The 5277-nt window shown below is 29.7% G+C and overlaps 1 long non-coding RNA gene across 1 annotated transcript; it reads left to right on the forward strand.

Moving 5' to 3' along the window:
* The first annotated feature begins 2557 nt into the window (after positions 1 to 2557).
* Positions 2558 to 3261, forward strand: LOC142241507 (uncharacterized). Its single transcript, XR_012723661.1, has 2 exons — positions 2558 to 2875; positions 3205 to 3261. It is a non-coding gene; the product is annotated as an uncharacterized LOC142241507 (long non-coding RNA).
* The last annotated feature ends 2016 nt before the right edge of the window (positions 3262 to 5277 follow it).

Raw genomic sequence — 5277 nt, forward strand, 5'->3', positions numbered from 1 at the left:
ACAGAAATAAACTTTTGACAAAATTTCATCTAACACTTTGATACAATTTTCTACAGAAATGAAATTTTCACAAAATTTCCTATCGAAATGAAATTTTAAGTAAATTTCCTAAATTAATAAGAAATTTTGAAAATATTTTTATTAAAAAGAAATTTTTAAAAAATGTCCTTTAGAAAAGAAAGTTTTATCAAATTTCAGGGAAAACAAAAACAAAATTTTTACAAAATTTCCGATAAAATGAAATTTTGACAAAATTTTTTATAAAACTGGAATTTTTTTAAATTTTATCTTCGTTCTTTTCTATGTGAAAATTTCTTATGAAATGAAATGAAATTTTAACAAAATTTCCAATAGAAAACAAATTTTGACAAAATTTTCAATAGAAATGAAATAGTGACAAATTTTCAAACTTTCCAATTGACAAGAAGTTGTGCACAAATTGTCTATAGACAAGAAATTTTGACAAAATTTCCAATAGAAATACATTTCTACAAAATTTCCTACAGAAATGAAAATTTCACAAAATTTTCAGTTGAAATGAAATTTTGACAATATTTCGCATAGAACAAGAAGTTTTGAACAAATGTCCTATAGATACTAAATTTTGAAACAAAAAATTGCTATAGAAAGGAGAAATTTTGACAAAAATTTCATAAAGGCGAAAATTTTTGACAAAATTTCTACAGAAAAGAAAATTTGAAAATATTTTTATTAGAAATAAATTTTTAAAAATTGCCTATAGAAAAGAAAGTTATATTAAATTTCGTACAGAAAAGAATTTTGACAAAATTTCCTATAAAATGAAATTTTGACAAAATTTTTTATAAAATGAAATGTTGACAAAATTTTTCATAAAACTGGAATTTTTTAAAAATTTCTTTTTTATCTTTGTTCCTTTCTATGTGAAAATTTCTTATGAAATGAAATGAAATTTTAACAAAATTTCCAATAGAAAACAAATTTTGACAACATTTTCGATAGAAATGAAATAGTGAGAAATTTTCAAACTTTCCAATTGACAAGAAGTTGTGCACAAATTTTCTATAGACAAGAAATTTTGACAAAATTTCCTATAGAAATGCATTTCGCCAAAATCTCCTACAGAAACAAAATTTTCAATGGAAATGAAATTTTGACAATATTTCGCATAGAACAAGAAGTTTTGAAAAAATGTCCTATAGACACGAAATTTTGAAAAAAATTGCTATAGAAAGGAGAAATTTTGACAAAAATTTCTTAAAGGCGAACATTTTTGACAAAATTTGTACAGAAAAGAAATTTTGAAAATATTTTTTATTAAAAAGAAATTTTTAAAAATTGCCTATAGAAAAGAAAGTTTTATCAAATTTCCTACAGAAAACAAAACTTTGAAAATATTTTTATTACAAAATAAATTTTTAAACATTGCCTATAGAAAAGAAAGTTTTATTAAATTTCGTACAGAAAAGATATTTTGAGAAAATTTCCTATAAAATGAAATTTTACAAAATTTTTTATAAAATAAAATTTTGACAAAATTTTTTATAAAATTGGAATTTTTAAAAAATGTCTCTTTTATCTTCGTTTTTTTCTATGTGAAAATTTCTTATAAAAATTAAATTTTAACAAAATTTCCAATAGAAATGAAATTTTGATAAAATTTTCTATAGAAATGAAATTTTGACTAAATTTCCTATAAAGAAAATTTTGAACAAAAAGAAATTTTGAGAAAAGAAAGAAAATTTTGAGAAAATTTCCTTTAAACAATTAATTTCATAAAATTTCCCATATATAAGAAAGTTTGATAACATTTTTCCAAAACGAAATTTTGACAAAATGTCCTATGGATATGAAATTGTAATAAAATTTCTTGTAGAAATTAAATTTGTACATAATTTTCTATAAAAATGAAATTTTTACAAAATTTCTTAAAGAATTTTTATTTTTATATAATTTTCTATAAAAATTGATATTTTATAAAATTTGCTATAGAAATGAAATTTTAACAAAGTTTCCTATAGAAATGAAAATTTTCCAAATTTTCCTATAGAAATAAAATGTTGAAAAAACAAATCCTATAGACAAGACGTTTTGAAAAAAAATTTCGATAGATAATAAAATTCTACATAATTTCCCATAGAACAAGAAGTTTTGAACAAATGTCCTATAGACACGAAATTTTTAAAAAAAATTGCTATAGAAAGGAGAAATTTTGACAAAAATTTCTAAAAGACGAACATTTATGACAAAATTTGTACAGAAAAGAAATTTTGAAAATATTTTTATTAAAAATAAATTTTTAAAAATTGCCTATAGAAAAGAAAGTTTTATTAAATTTCGTACAGAAAAGAAATTTTGAAAATATTTTTATTAAAAAATAAATTTTTAAAAATTGCCTATAGAAAAGAAAGTTTTATTAAATTTCGTACAGAAAAGATATTTTGAGAAAATTTCCTATAAAATGAAATTTTACAAAATTTTTATAAAATTAAATTTTGACAACATTTTTTATAAAATGAAATTTTGACAAAATTTTTTATAAAATTGGAATTTTTAAAAAATGTTGTAGCAGATATATTTTGCATATCTTTCAATAGTATCTATTTCTACATTTTGTAATTGCACATTTACCTTAAAGTATCTTTTAATCTTTTAACTAAAAGTATCTTTTGAATTTGAATCTTTTAACGTAACGTAACGCATCTTAAACATTATCCTTTCTTGCATTTAACTTTTCTTATGTTGACAACACATAGAATGAACAAATCAGATGTGAAAGCTTTTGCTTGTGTGTAGTTGTTCAATGTTCATGTTACTGATCGAAAGCTCTTTTCTCAAAGGTATAAAAGGAGCACTTCACATCAGTTTGTTCATTCTCTTTTAATTTTCAAAACAGGTCAGTGGTAAGGTTTCTAATGCAACATAACAAACAAGAATTCGTGATCGCTTCTATTTGCATCGTTTCTTGTTGTTTTGGTTGTTATGACTGTGGAAGGACACTAACAACTAACATGTATGACTCGAGGTTGTTTTTCACACCGAGTCTACTGTTATGTTGTTGTGTCGCTGTAACTTGTAAACAACATTACAATGCAGGTATTCGAGGCGACGATGGTCGTCGTTGCCTGTCTGTTTTGTTGTTTACTTGTGCCAGCAGTCTAATGAAACAGTTTTGTTTTGTTTACAACTTAAATGCATTTCATTCTCTTTTAATTTTCAAAACAGCCTAAGTTATTTTCGCCAATAAAGGATTCCTGTAATTTTGAATTTAATAAACGAAAATTCTGCTGTGTTTTCATTTTGGAAGGCAAATAGGAAACAACGGCTGGCGCCCACAAAACAACGATATTTGAGAATTATCGCGCTACAAATTGACGCCCAACTTAGTGGCCCGAATAACACCCGGATAGTCGAGCACATTAATTTATGCAACATTTTTTTGTTGTGAATTAAATTTCACTAGTTTTGTTTGGAGAATCCTTGGATTTTTTTTTCTTTCTGCACGTTAGTAGCACTCCGGCGTTAACGTGGCTGATCCTGTAGAAAGTGACGAGAATCAAGAGATTGAAGTTGAAGAATTACGTAGAAGTAAAAGGATTGCAGCAAAAACCATGCTATCTCTAACGACTGAACAATTTGAGAAGTTGCTAAGCGCTGCGAATAAATCTAGTGAACGGTGTGGATCGTTCAGTGGCTGCTCTTCCAGATACAATGGGGAACGTAATTCAGTGAAAGTGGAGGAATTTATTTCCGCGATATCGACATATAAAAGTGTGGAGAATATAGCTGATGCAAATGCGGTAAATGGAATGCCAATGCTTTTAGAAGGGGATGCTGCCGAATGGTGGAGTGGAGTTAAATCGAATGCAAAAACTTTTGCTGATGTAATTAGAATGTTGCGAGATGCTTTTGCACCACCAAAACCAGCCTGGCGCATCTACGCCGAAATAAATGAAGCAAAGCAACAGAAAAACGAACCGACTGACAGCTTTATTCGTAAAAAGAGGACACTTTTTGCTCAATTGCCAAAGCCACCACAGGAAGCCGATCAAATTGATATGGTGTTTGGGATGTTACATTCTCAAATCAGGGAGCGTGTATACCGTCACAAAGTCAAAACATTTGAAGAGCTCTTGGCCGATGCAAGAGAAGCGGAACAAGTTTTGAGTGAACGTAACGAGGTGAACACCCAGGCTAGCAACGGTGGTCCCCAAGTCATTACAAAACGATGCACTTTCTGCCGTAAAAAGGGGCATACGGTCGAAAATTGTTATAAAAAGCAGGATGCTGTTTCAAAGGTAACAGCGGATGTGGAAGAAGCGCTCGTGAGACCAAAATTGGCTTGCTATGGATGTAATGCTCCAGGTTATGTGCGCTCAAATTGCCCGAACTGTAGCAAGAAACCTCGGAAAAGCGTCCCAATGAGTGTCAGTTTTAACTCCCTTGGTATGTGTGTGGGACGAGATATCCCAGTGGCAAATGTGGAAATTTTCGGTGTCCCCGGCCAGGCCTTTTTCGACACAGGTGCTAAAACGAGTGTGGCTAGTTCCAACCTTAAACGTATAATGCAGTTTAAAGGGTGCAAGTTCGAGACTGTGGATTGTCGTACCACTCTCGCGGATGGAACCACAGATATTCGAAAATTTTCTACCACAACATGTAAAATTGTCATAGGAGGTAGATGTCTAGATATCAATTTTCTAATTTTCCCAGATGATAAAAATAATAGAACGTTGCTTGGTACGGATTTTATGGAGCAAGCACAAATTGTTTTAAATATGGGACAACAAAATTGGCACTTCGAGGGATGTCCTACTCAAGTTTTTGATTTCGTCGAAGAATGGCCGTTGGAGTTGAATTTGATCGAAACAATAAAAGTGGCAGAGACACATCTCAAGCGTAAGACGACTGAAGTTGCAGCCCAACATGTTGAGCCAAAATTTGTAACCCCTAAGCGATCATGCAAATCCTATGTCTCCGATTTCGAAACTTATGGCCCGGATTACCATAGTGGTTCTGATTACTCGCCCCATGCAATACAAGCAATTTTTAAAGATGCAATTCCGCAGGACATGGTAACACCAGAACGTGCAAAGGATAATGACCTCTTCCCCAGATTTTCACAAAAAGATAATGATGGTAATGAAGACGCAGTTTCCATGCCTTTAAACCTTTTTGAACACAAAATCCTTAAAGAGTCGGATGCCACAAATTTAAAGGAAAAAGAAAAGATACAAATCGATTCGCTCTTAGCCAAATATATAAACGTTTTCGAGCCTTTTGGTAACCCTACCCCTT

This window comes from Haematobia irritans, chromosome 5, assembly GCF_050003625.1.
Source record: "Haematobia irritans isolate KBUSLIRL chromosome 5, ASM5000362v1, whole genome shotgun sequence".
In the NCBI taxonomy this organism is placed as follows: Eukaryota; Metazoa; Arthropoda; class Insecta; order Diptera; family Muscidae; genus Haematobia; species Haematobia irritans.